Source organism: Kogia breviceps, chromosome 4, assembly GCF_026419965.1.
Source record: "Kogia breviceps isolate mKogBre1 chromosome 4, mKogBre1 haplotype 1, whole genome shotgun sequence".
Taxonomy (NCBI): Eukaryota; Metazoa; Chordata; class Mammalia; order Artiodactyla; family Physeteridae; genus Kogia; species Kogia breviceps.
Genome location: NC_081313.1, coordinates 102,524,212 through 102,538,521, shown reverse-complemented (window position 1 = coordinate 102,538,521; position 14,310 = coordinate 102,524,212). Strand labels below are relative to the sequence as shown.

The 14,310-nt window shown below is 38.7% G+C and overlaps 1 non-coding gene across 1 annotated transcript; it reads right to left on the bottom strand.

Moving 5' to 3' along the window:
* Nucleotides 1–561: 561 nt before the first annotated feature.
* TRNAG-CCC (transfer RNA glycine (anticodon CCC)) lies at nucleotides 562–634 on the bottom strand. Its single transcript has one exon. It is a non-coding gene; the product is annotated as a tRNA-Gly (tRNA).
* Between the last annotated feature and the right edge of the window lie 13,676 nt (nucleotides 635–14,310).

The following is a 14,310-nucleotide window of genomic DNA, read 5'->3' as shown; positions in this document are numbered from 1 at the left end:
CCCCCTATTTTACAGATGAGAAAACCAAGGCTCAAAATTATTATTATGGTCAAGATCATATAGTTCCTAAGTGCTAGATCTGTGGTTCTTAAACTTTACTAAGCACCAGAATTACCTGGAAGGTTTGTTAAAAGACAGATTTCTGGGCACCATCTCCAGAGTTTCTAATTCAGTAGGTTTGGGATCAGGCCTGAGAATTTGCATTTTAAGCAAGTTCCCAGGTGTTGCTAATGCTCTTGACCTGGACTGTGGTTGAGAACTGTTATACTAGAGCTACATTTGGATCCAGGAATTTTGACTCCAGGGATGCTGTTCTTAATATTTTCCTCTGTTTTACTACCATCTTGTCATTATGAACATACTCATTTTTTAATCTGATGTTCCTTTCTTAATTAATTAATTAATTTCAATATTCATTCGTTTGTTTGTTTTGGCTGTGCCAGGTCTTAGTTGTGGCACGTAGGATCTTTGTTGCGGCATGCTGGATCTTTTAGTTGCATCATTCGGACTTCTTAGTTGTGGCATGTGGACTCTTAGTTGTGGCTTGCATGTGGGATCTAGTTCCCCAACCAGGGATCGAACCTGGGCCCCCTGCATTGGGAGTGCAGAGTCTTACCCACTGGACCACCAGGGAAGTCCTTCTTAATTTATTTTTGATTATAGACTGTAAACATATGGAGAACCTGGAAAGTCAATGCCAGTTACAGTTGGGCATTTCTTATTACTGTTTCAAAATTGGAAAATGGATTTCTTTCCTCATGGAGTCCTTATAGGTGAACTACTTTGGAAGATTTTAAAAATTTTGTTTTTAGAAGTTGAAAGCAAGAATCATAACTGGCAACAGATTCCTAACCAGGATTTTTAGCTATATTTGTTGTACCTGGTCTGCCAGTAGCATCTGTCCTATTCATAAGATGTCTTCAGCCTAGGTGTGTTTCTTTCCTTTTATTTCTTCTATGTGTCCTAAGCATGGAAAGATTCTATTTTTGTGAGTTTAAGGAGACATGAATAATGTGGAACTATTTTTACAAAATTTGGAAATTCTCCCTGGATCCTAAACCCTGAAATATTTAAAGTAGGATTGATTTCATGTTTCCTGTTTTCCAAAATGAAACAAATAAAGGACTATTAAATGAATAACTTATATGTTGACAAAAAGAGTACACAGTTGGAGATAAAAATCCAAGATGACCCTTCTAAATTTAGTATTTATCAGTGGGCCTTTGTTTCTTGCAAATGTCACCGGACTTATGCCAAATTCAACTTCCAGTTCCAAATAGAAGCTCTGGCCTTCTTTGCAGTCAGTGTCAAAGAGACTTCAACATCTGTGCAAATTGTATCTATCTCCTGATACATCCATGTTGAGTGTGGCCTTTATTGTTTGTGAGTTGTAATGAACGTATACACACTTCAAACTGAATTTCTGCTGCTCTGTTTAATGAAATCAAGTTGTTCTAAAATAATAAAAACATCATTTTAAAAAAGCCTCTGAACCCCAAGGACAGTTATTTTCTTTAATGCTTTCTAGTGATAGACTATTACTCAATATTGGGGAGCAACCTTCTGACATAGAAACTATTCTGCTTTTATGTCCTGAGCCGTTACTCAGTGATGGACAGCAACCTTCAAATATAGAAGCCACTCCAATCTTATGTGCTCAGACTGACACTCACAAGCTCTTTGTGGTACCAAGAGAAGACCACAGAATTTGCCCATTTAAAAGAAACTATAAACATGTTTCATAATAAGTAAAGGCATAAATTCTCCTTTATAAGGTTTTTAAGGGAGAACATTTTAATCAAATAAAACTAGAAGTACAGGAATTGAACAAGTTAAAATTTTAAAAACTGTGTTTTTTCAAAATAATAAGACTTATTAATTCATATTTCCTGAATGTCAGCTGTTGCCCCAAAAATCCTTTTTTAAGGTTAAAACTGATATTTACATTATTTTCAACCATAGTTTCTTATATTTACATAGTTTCTACCAAATTAAGGGAGAAAATGAAGTTTTAAGAGGGTAAAATATGAAAAGAAGGATATTATTGATTTACGGTTATGTGTTAGAATCTAAAAGTATGATCAACATTAAGGATAACAATTTGAAAAATTTTTGCCATCAATGGAACTAAATTTATTCTCAGTATATTTTGTATAATTGTATATTTTGTGTAATTTATGTAATCAAGTATTATTTACATAATTTTGTATAAATACAAATAACTGAAAAAGAAAATGTCCTCTCTTACTTTCTTAATCCTTGTTTTCAAGTTCCCAATTGGGGACAGCTCAAAACAAGGCAAATAAAACAAAATAATACAACAGTGATAACAACAAAATAACAGCAGTAAACAGTGAATGATAATGAATCTGAGATTTTATTAACAACACCAGTTCAAATGTTAGGAATCAAAATGAAAAAGCATAGAAATACGAATCACATCACGAATAAGCATCACAGAAGAAAGATGCCTGTCGTCCATACGATAGCATTTGTTAAATGCATCAGTGAGAGTCTGTTATCATGGTAAGACAAGATAAACAAATTATAAAGACAATGTTGAACATTACCAGGGATGTTATTGTCATAGGGGTCACCCATGGTAGAAAAACACCTGCTAGAGACACTACACTAATAGGATTGCATTTAGCTTCAAGTAACAAAATCACCTGCTCTGAGGCTTAAACTGGTCAGGGTTGATATGTTTCATGTAACATTATATCTGAGGGCCAATAGCCCAGGAGTGGGTCACTGGCCCACTGGTGCAATTAGGGCACTAGGCTTCTAACTTCTACTCTACCATCCTCAACTTGTGACTTCTGTCCTCATAGACGCAAGATGGCTGCTGCACTTACAGGCATTGAATCATTGTTCCAGGCAGGAAGAAAGAGAAAGGGTGAGAAAAAGAAAAAGTTGTGTCATCTAGCATGGGTTCCTTTTTATTTGAGAAGAAACACCCACTCTGGGCTTCTGCAGATACTTATTGGCCAAGACTGTGACTCATGACTGCCCCTAGCTCCAGTGGGGTCTGGGAAGGCGATTATGTCAGTCCTCGAGCCTGCTCAGTAGAGAAAGGCAAAGGCATGGGGAGTCATGAATGACTTTTGGTGAACTAATCCATTGTGTGCATTGCAATAGCACTGCTAGGGCAACTACTAGAAAAATTTTTACTGGAGATAATCCTGTGTCCTGAAAACTTCTCCCAGTGGCGCCCCTGCATGGGAACCTTTCGTTAAGAGCACATTTGTTGAAGACACTTTGGTAAATGACAGGTCTTCTGGAGAGATCTCTTCTAGAGACAGAACTTTTAAGGATACTTTTGTTTAGGTACCTCTGTCATTGTCATACCAGGAGCCGTTAGGGCAGTTGAATTAAACACACTTAAATATACATGGAGCTTCCAAGGACAAACATTAATTCTCAGAGACACTGCAGCCTGAACTCCTTCAGTGAATAAGGTGATTCTCCATACATTGGAGTCAGTACTTCACATAATTATGGAGAGCAATCTTATTTCTTTTCTTTCCTTTCCTTCCTTTCAAATTGTTGCATGAAGGGCTGGCCAGGCATGAGAAAGGACCCACTGCTAAGCCATCTACCCATTAATGACCTCTTCTTCAAATGCACAAAGACCGAGTCACAGCTTTGAGATTACTGTTAATAAGTATTTGATTAAATCTTTAGCCAAGGGCCCTCTGATTCTTGTCTGGGGGAGGTGCGTGTTTATTCCCCAAATTACATCATGTTTCCCCAGTAATATATGTAATTGCCTGTCCTGCTAAGTGAGGCTGCATTACATATGAGCTAAGAGGACTCTTCGGCTGATCTCATTCAAGTCTGGTAGTGATATTTGTCAACTTTTTGGCTGCCCAACATCTTCCTATTTGAGAAAATGTCATAATGTGTGAGTCTAAATAGAATTCACAACTCTGCCTTCAGCAAAAGGGAGCTGGAATTCTGGGGTAATATTCAAAATGCTAACCAACTCATCTAGCACAGGCACCAACCAAATAGGATCGACCCTGGCTGAATCTTGCACCAGTGTTTACTGGCAGGAGTCCAGCGTTGGGGCAGGGTCTCCCCACTTCTCCCGCCTAAGCCGACTGGAACGTGAGTAGGTGACTTTGTTCAGCCAACTGGATCGTCCTGCCTAGGAATTTCTGTTTTGATTGAAAATAAAAAGGAGAGGGCTATTTCAAATTGATCCAAGCAACAGCATCCCTGTCCTTTTGGGGACAGTGTCCTGTGGTGGGCAGTAATCCTGCAACCACCCTTCCATGCTCAATGTCTTTTAGTCCTGGCCAAATTATTATTGAAAATATCATTTCAGTGCTTCCTGCCTCTTGGTTCTCTACAGCAGCCTTAGTTTCTACCATTTTCCAAGCCTGCTTCTTCCTTCCCATCTACTCTGTAAACTCCTGACACTTTCTCAGTTAATGCCTTTGCTTTTAAGATAACCAGATCTTGTAAGTTTGTGATCTTGCTACCAGGGATTCTGGCCTATAATGAAGTGAAGACAGGCCTACATTGCCTGCTTTATTCCTTCTTTCTTGTGGGCCCAGCCCTGTCCTTGCAAGCCTTTGGTTAGGAGGAGAGAGAAGGCTGTCTTTCTGGGCCAGTCCCAAGGATTTCCATTAAAGAAAGTTGTCCTCCCTGCCTCTCTTCCCTCTTCTCTCTTAAGAACATGAGCAGGAAGCTTCTGTGTTTTTCCCACAGAAAGCCACACGTTGTCTGAGGGAGATGTAGTGTGGAGATTTTACTTCATGTCCTCACAGACATTGGAGTATGTCAGTAATAGCAAATAATTTTGCTTTTGAGGATTGATTGGCGTTAGGAGATATTACTATTTACTCCAAATTTGGCTCTAGTATCTTATTTACTATGGCACCCAAGTAGATATTCTATATAAAAATTATTTTATTTCTGTATACTCCCTTTGTGACAGAAAGGATGCATACACTCCATAAAAATAAAATTAATTTGCAATAAGGAAAATGGGCTTAGGGAAGAATGTCCACAGGCATGAAATTGACACACAAATCATATGCCAAGAAATCCTGTATTTACCAGAAGTGAGCCTTGAGTTTTGCAAATCACTCTTAGGGAACAAAGCATAGTGTGATAGGCATATTAACTTAACAAAATCACTTTAAAGATTTAGGTAATAGATGTTTCCTTAAATAGACTGGGCAATTTGTTTTCTTTTCCCCAACAACTAGATATCTAATAACTCTCAGCCCTCAACATTGAGCATTTTCCAGTCCTAAAATCTTTAGCTGTCTAAGCTGTTTTTATCATTTAATGTAGTACCTAGAGACAGCTTTAAAAATCATGAATTAAAATTTGTCGTTCTGATATCTTTTCATGTGACTCACACATTCAGTTCTGTTTTGTTAGATTTCTTCAGGTTTTTTGGAGAGTCTAATAGGTGAACATAACCTTTTCCCCTCAGAACCCCACAACTTAAGTAAAGATGATGGTTGTCATCAAGTTGTAGGCATTTGTTGCCTTGTGGTTAAGGAGCTGTCAGATAAAAGTTATATTAATTTATGAAAGAGTCACTTGACTACCAAGAACAGGAGTTGTTTTCTGAGAAGGCTGTAATTTAGTTTGAAGTCCACCTGACTCATTATGGAAGTGTGGTTATAACACCCCTTACTAGAAGTGCTCATTAGATCCAGGGCAAGCGGTGTGGGCTTTGCTTATGAGTAGCCCTGAGGACAAGTTCCTGTGTGGCACGGGGCACATCACTTTAATTTCTGTGCTTTGGTTTTGTTTATCTATAAGTGGGGATGTTAATATACACCTCAGAGAGTTGTAAAGCCAGAATTAAATAACATGTTTTAAAAATTACCCTCTATAGTTTCTAGAACATAGGAGGTGCTTTTTGAATGTTTCTTTTTTCTGTCACCCAGTGGAACAAACTAACTCCCCAATAACTTTACTTACGCCTAACACTGTGGTTCTACTGTGAAAAGACTCTAATTTTAAATAATAGTTGTTATTATTGTTGTTCCAAAACAAACAAAACTCAAAACCCCTCTTGCGGGTAGCGGCATCCAATCTGTGTAGAAAATGTTCAGGTCTGATAGTATACTTAATCTCTTCCATTAGAAATATAAACTGGTTATGACAATGGAGTAAAAAACTTCTGTGAGTAATGAAAAAGATGCATTGTAGCATTAAAACAATGTCATTTTATCCTATTCTTTGTGAACTTTATGTTGCTCAACATAAGGCAGAGTCCTTGGCTTGTGTTCTCTCTCCCTTTGTTTTGTTGCTGTTGTGTATATATTTTAAATGTCTGACGAATTCTGAAATTTTAGAGGAATCTAGCAGCATTCTGAAGAGGAAAATTAATATTGAGACTGACTGAATGACAATCCTTCATTTAGAAATTCTGATTTGCCTCAATCTGTAGAGCAGTAGATCTCATCGTTGACCACACATTACAGTCACCCAAGGACCTTTTAAAGAATACTGATGCCTGGGTGCTACCTCCAGGGATTCTGATATAAATGATGTGGGACCTGGGCATTTGAAAATGTAAAAGTTCTTCAGGAGGTTTCTAGTGTGCAGCCAGGCTTGGAATCCACTTCCATGTATGTTTGTAGTTGATTATTCTCCTTTACGTTTCTTGCTGCCCAGGTAATTGAAGGAAATTGTCCCTTTCAGAAATCTCCCCTCCCAACATGGCTGGGTTAGGTGCCTGTGCTGTTTGCTTTCCTGGGACCCTGTACTTCCTGCGTTAACTGTGGTTGTTTTTTCACCACACTAGACTCTGAGCTTCATGAAGGCAGGAACCTGGCTGTATTTTCACCATTATCTTCCTGGTGTATAAGAGAAACTCAGTGATTACTTTTTTAAAAATGTCATTGAAGTATAGTTGATTTACAATGTTGTGTTAATTTCAGCTGTACAGCAAAGTGATTCAGTTATATATATGTATTCTTTTTCATATTCTTTTCCATTATGGTTTATCACAGGATATTGAATATAGTTCCCTGTGCTATACAGTAGGACCTTGTATCAATCTTATATATAATAGCTTGCACCTGCTAATCCCAAACTCCCAGTCTTTCCCTCCCCCATCCCCCCTCCCCATGGGCAACCACAAGTCTGTTCTCTATGTCTATGAGTCTGCTTCTGTTTTGTAGATATGTTCATTTGTATCATATTTTAGATTCCACATATAAGTGATACCATATGGTTTTTGTCTTTCTCTTTCCAACTTACTTCGCTTAGTATGATAATATCTAGGTCCATCCATGTTGCTGCCAATGGCATTATTTCATTCTTTTTTATGGCTGAGTAGTATTCCATTGTATATATGTACCACACCTTCTTTATCCATTCATCTGTCGGTGGACATTTAGGTTGTTTCCATGTCTTGGCTATTGTAAATAGTGCTGCTATGGACATAGGGGTGCATGTGTCTTTTCAGATTATAGTTTTGTCTGGATATAAGCCCAGGAGTGGGATTGCTAGATCATATGACAACTCTAGTTTTTTGAGGAACCTCCATAATGTTTTCCATAATGACTGCACCAGTTTACATTCCCACCAACAGTGTAGGAGGTTCCCTTTTCTCCACACCCTCTCCAGCATTTGTTGTTTGTAGATTTTCTGATGATGCCCATTCTAACTGGTGTGAGGTGATACCTCATTGTAGTTTTGATTTGTATTCCTCTAATAATTAGCAATGATGAGCATATTTTCATGTGCTTGTTGGCCATCTGTATGTCTTCTTTGGAGAAATTCAGTTACTACTTGTTGATGTTTATTGTAATATAACTCTGTAAATGCTTTTTTTCAAAGAGGTGAAAGTACTCCCCCATGTCTTCAAATATTTTTGTGTAAGGACTTTCAAAGACTGGATGGCAAGGAGAGTGAAGATGAGGTGAAGATGGAGATGGAATTGGGGGGAGGAGGAACAGCAGCAACAGTGGGAGAAGGGGGTGAGGGTGAGTAATACTGACATGTCTGACCTAGAAAAATAGAGAACTGGGCATGAATTATTTATTCATTTATGGTACCAGAAACTGTTTTATACTCTGCAGAAAACCCCAGAGAGTCTCAAGATTTTTTGAGTTGGAATCTATCTATGTTTGCGGTAAATCAGGATAGAATGAAGTTGGTGAATTTTTCAGTACCTAACTTGGTGCCTCTCAATATGTTTAGAATCTTAATTAAATCTGTTCCACTTTGTACCAGGGACAGTGTCAGTTTGGCCTATTGGGGACCTTGGTGGTCTATTTGCAAGTCAACTATTGACTCCACCTCTTCAAGGGATTGAATTTTCAGTGTCTCAGTTTACCCCTTTATAAACTAATAATATCTGCAGTTAAGCTGTGCAAATCCAAGTCACTGTTGGCAGAGTACCCATAGAACTTCTGACAGATTCATTTAAAAAATGAATAACATTTTACTGATTTGATTGCAATTTAGCAGATACACATTGAACGCTTCAATTATATTAATCAGAACGAAAGTTTTCACATGACAGTTTCAAGGCAGCAGTCTTGGTATTTGAACCTGTTTCACCCTCTTCATTAGAGTGTAGCGTTTGATAAGTGCATGGTTGTGAAATAACACTAGAGATTTTTTTCCAGAGGTTAATTTTTTTTTGCTTTTATTCAGACCTTCTGAGCAAACAAAAGAGTATTTTTATTTTGTCCATGGAGGAGAATGATTCTCCTCCTCACTTTTGTCACCCTCGCCCTGTGATGCACTTTTGTGTTATTTCCATAAACAGATATCTTGCTGACTGACTTAGAAGTCTCTCTAGGGCAGGAACAGTGGCAGTATTTCATATTATACCTATTTGCTTGAATCAAACTCATTAGTCCTTTTGTACTCCTCTTTGCTTCTCAGTTCCTATATCCAGTCAGTCACAAAGTCCTGCCCATTATTTTTAAAGTTGGCCACCTACCCCTCTCCCCACCCTTTCCTTCTTACAGCTATCATTCTAGTTAAGAACTCATCACTTGTCTCCAAGAAAATTGCAATAACTGGTTTTCCTGCCTCTGGTCTTGTACCTTCAAGTTCATCTTCCACAGATACCCCAGAAACTGATCTATAATGCAGATGGTAAAATATGCCTCTGGATTGCAATTATTTGAAAGTTATGTATTTGTTTTACTTAGAGGGTTTCTGCATTAGCTTTTGTGTGAACAAAGGTTGCTGAGATCAAGGCACTTTATTATCCCAGCTTCTTGGGCCGGTGAACCAAATGATGTAGTGGACCATTCCTCCAGTCTCTTAGTCGTCCAAGTGAACCTCCCAGTTATTCCAGACTGTCTGTCATTCTACACACAGTTCCCAAGATAGGCCATTTGTTCATTTTCATTCCCACTGCCTGGAAGACCCTTACCCTCTTTTCTTTGCCTAATTCCTACTCCCCTTCATCACTCAGCTCAGGTATAATGTCTTCCAGAAGACTTTTGCAGTTTACCACTCTCAGAACCCCAGGCCAGGTCACTTGAGGTCAGGCCGGGCAACTCTCATCACAAAGACACATGCCATTGGCTGCACTTGCCACATTATATAGAAGGCATCTGGTGATACATCTGTCTTCACCATCAGATTATATGTTCTTCAAGGACCTGGAACCTATTTTTATTCCTCTCTATATCCCCAGTACCTAGTACATGGAGTTACTAAATGAATGTTGAGATGAATCAGGCTTGTTATTCACAGAGTCTAGTATAGTATGTGAATTAATGTTCAGTAACTATTAAAATTTTTAGGTTTGTAGATCTTTACATAATATAAGAAAAAGCTCTCTTTATAAGGTAGCAATATCTCCTCATCAGTAATGTTAAATTAGACTCTTGACATCTACTTGTTAGGTATAGTGTGGATATAGATTGGAGAAGTTTAAGGTTAATTAATCTCTGGTCTTTCCTATACTAAAATTCTGTAGGCCTTGGAGTGTTCCAAATTGAAGGATATTATTGTCAACTACTTAGTCTGTATCTTTCATATTAAGAAAGCATATAACAAATAAAGCCCTTGGAAAAGTAAAGTGGACCATCTCTCCCTGTTCCTCCCTGGCCCAACTTCCGTCACAGCCCTCCACTGCTCTTCAGCTCACTGACCTTTCTCTTTCAGCCTTTGGTAGGCTCTTTCAGTGCCCGAAATGCTGCTCTTCCCCTCTGTTCAATATTCCTGCTCCTTCAAGAGATTATCGGCCATTCTTCTGGCTTCAGCCCCCACACACTGGCAACTCCTTAACCAAATCCCAGCCCCAAATACCCAACAAAGCACAAGATGGGTATTTATTTCAGGTCTTTAATTGTATGTCCCATAAACACCTCAAACTCAACATACCCTAAACTGAACTTTCATCTCTCCCCCAAACTTTTCCCTCCTTATTTTGGTCCTTATTTTTGTGAATGGGAGCAGCATTCATTTAATTTATCTCCTTTCTCTCATTCGCTGCACCAAATTAATTTCAAAGCCCATTGATTCTGTGTCCTTAACATTTTAATTTCCTTACAGCCTTATTATGCCAGGGGTTGTAAACTGGTGATCCTCTGGCTAGATCTGGCTCATAGACAAGTTTAGTTTAAAATTTGGGTGTAAATGTGTTCAGGTGGGCATATGCTCTCCAGCTTGCTACTGTCCCTCTCGCTCCTTGTTGAGTGACCTCAGCTTACTCCTTGCAGTTAAGTCACCTACCTGGTCCCTTTAAGTTTCCCCTGGCTTACACCCACACTGTGTCTTCTTTGTGACTGAACAGCCTCTTAAGTTGACTTCTAGGCACCAAGGAAGTGATCCGATCACCCCGCTGTCCCCCTTAAAGCCCGTCAAAGGCTTCCCGGTGCCGTAAACAGTGGTCTCAATCCACTCTGCCCATCTGAATTATCTGGGGAACTTAAATCTGACCCCAGACCAATTAAATCATAATCTCTGGGGGTAAAGCCTAGGTATCTGTATTTTTTAAGTTCCCAAAGTGATTCTAATTTGCAGCCAGTACTAAACCACTGGTGCATAGGATAGACTCCCAGTTCCTTACCTGGCCTAGTGGTTAGCCAGACTCTTATATGCATATGTATTCCAATATTGTCTTGGGATATTCCTTACCCACCCTGGCTTCCCTGTGGTTCCCAAGAGCACTGAGTTTTTTCAGGCCTTTAGTGACGTTACAGCTCATGCTTCCCTTCTCCCTAGGTTATCTTTACTTCTAATCTCCCTGGCAAACATCACTACATGTCATAGACCCGGCTCAGGCATCACTCCTCGTGAAGCATTTCCAAAAATACATGCTCCCGCTCCAGAGAAGCGATCTTTGCTACCTTTGTCTCCCATGATGATCCCGGTTGAGTACATATCTATTACATTACTATATTGTGGGGTTTCTCAAGCTTTAATGTGCACACAGACACGTTTGTAATGTACAGATTGTGATTAAGTTGGTCTGGCATGGGGTCTGCCATTCCGCATTTGTAACAAACTCCCAGAAAAACCACATGTTGAGTACCAAGGCTTTGTTGCATTTGCTTGTTTTTATACCTGCTCTCTTTGTTTTATTGTATACTTCCTGAGGACAGTTATCATGTTTAGTCATCTTTTTATCTATGCTCAATGCCTGACACCTAGCAGTCACCCACTAAGTGTGGCATGAATAAAAAAAAAAAAACCGTGATGAATGATTGAGTTAGCTAGGGATGGAAGGAAGGAAGGAAGGAAAGAAGGAAAGAAGGAGAAAGGAAGGAGGGAAGGAAGAAAGGAAAAAGGAAGAGAGGAATGAAGAAAGGCAGTTATGAATGTCTCAATTCAGGCAAACAAGTATACTTTCTCTAAAAGAAATGTTTGCAGAATCTGTTTCAGCAGTATTTTGACAATCATGCCAGAAATGATAGTCTCTCAGAAAGCAGCTTCTTTTTACCCTTCAAAGGAGATAGCTGCAATATTTCTGAGAAAGATATACCCTGGATTATGGAAATTGAGGACATTAGAACGCAAGATATTTTATGGCTCTGGAGGAAAAGTACACATTGCAGAAAAACATGAATGGTGGTAAGATATATGATGATAACTCACAGCCAGACAGGTACATGGCCAGTATTTTTAAGGCAATGTCTTCATCTTCCCTAGAAGAGTTTCTCACCCACTGTATGTGTATGTGTCAGATGGGAGGCAGGAAGGCAGGGTGCCCAGGGCCCTAGCTTTGGTGCTCCTTTGTGATTTTTGATTCAGTAAATTACTATCAATAGCTTTGTGACTTTGAGCAATTTACTTTACCTTGACAAGCTATAGTTTCTTCATGTGTACGGTAGGAATATGAAAAATTTAATATTAAAGAATTTAGTAAGGATCACATGAGGTACTGTGTGTAAAGGACTTGGCACAGTGTTGGGTATATTAAAAAAAGAAAACTTTCAGGACTTCCCTGGTGGCACAGTGGTTAAGAATCCACCTGCCAGTGCAGGGGACACAAGTTCGAGCCCTGGTCTGGGAAGATCCCACATACTGTGGAACAGCTAAGCCGCAACTGCTGAGCCTGCGTGCCTAGAGCCCGTGCTCCGCAACAAGAGAAGCCACCACAGTCAGAAGCCCGCGCACCGCAATGAAGAGTAGCCCCCGCTCACCGCAACTAGAGAAAGCTCGCGTGCAGCAACGAGGACCCAATGCAGCCATAAGTAAATAGATAGATAGATAAATAAATAAATTTATAAAAAATAAACTTTCAATAAATGTTAGTAGTGGTAGCTGTTAGGGTTCAGAAATACAGACCACACTGATTTTTCATTGCATGTGAACACATGGGAGACACGCTTCAATTGAAGAAGTATAAGCATTGGGCCTAGAAAATCCAAGCTCAGATACTCTTTTTTTTTTTCCTGTTTATTCACTGTGTGACTGTGAACAAGTTACTTAAATTCTCTGAGCCTCAGTTTCTTCACCTGTAAGTTGGGCAAAATATTTTCTCCTTGCTGAGTCGTGGGGGAAAAAACAGCTGGCATTATACAGGTTTGATTTATTTGTTGAATTGAAGTTATTGTTGGAAAAGTTTAGATGTAGGTTTTTGGCTACTTACAAAGAAACAGCCTAAAAAAATAAAGGCATATTATATTGATAATATGATGCCATAATATACTATAACATACAGTAGCAGCAAGTATGTGTTCAGTACATTGTGATGATTCCAAATGACTGGCCACTCTGCTAGTAGATACACTAGTAACGTATGTGTTATCTACAGGGCAATGGAGGTCTCTGGTAATTTAAACGTGGAGTCAGAAAACTGTGACCCATAGGCTGACTCTGGCTCACTGCTTGTTTTTTAATTTTTAATGTTTAGTTTTTTATTTATAAAAATTTTTATTGGAGTATAGTTCATTTACAATGTTGCATTAGTTTCAGGTGTACAGCAGAGTGAATCAGTTATACATATATCCACTCTTTTTTAGGTTCTTTTCCCATATAGGCCATTACAGAGTATTGAGGACTTCCCTATGCTATACAGTCGGTCCTTATTAGTTATCTATTTTAAAATATAGTAGTGTGTATATGTGAATTGCAATCTTCCAATTTACCCCTCCTCCCCTTACCCCCTGGTAAACAATAAAGTTTTATTGTCACATCACCGCACACATTTATGTTTACGAGGTTCCTGTGGCTACTTTCTTGTGAAAAGGAAGAGCTGAGTAGTTGTTACAGAGACCATCTGGCATGCACAGTCTAAAATGTTCACTATTTTACAGAAAATTTTGCTGGCTCTTGATCAAAATTAATAGAATACATAGAAGTAGTTCTGTAGCACAGTAAATTTATGGGTTAGAAACATGTTGAGAATTAAATTCCCAGAGCAGTGATACCGCTTTAGGAGATCTCGCGATGTAAGAGCTTTGGAACTCTATCTGGGGACTTGAGACAACTGTAGAGACCCTAATTTGCAACCCATCTCAGAATTCCTTACATACATGTAGAAGTCAAGGTACTCACAGAAAAAAACAAGAAACAACTGAAAAACTACTGACCTTTTATGCTGCAAGTTAGAGAACTGGGAAGAGGTTTTATCTAGCAGAGAAGTTCCTATGAACCTTCTTTTATTTTCTGTGATTGACCTGTCAATAAGGTATAAATCATCCTGTCCTTGCCTCACTCTTGTCTCAGGGTACCAAATCTCCATTTATAGTTAAGTCATAATAAACTGACACCTATCTGTTAAAAAAAAAAAATTAAAATTCCTAGACTTGTTACTCCTATCACATAGAAGTGATTTCTTCCTTTGTGAACAAATATTCATCATTGCTAATGATTGGGGAAAACACTTAAGTTTAATACAAGAGAATTTTTACC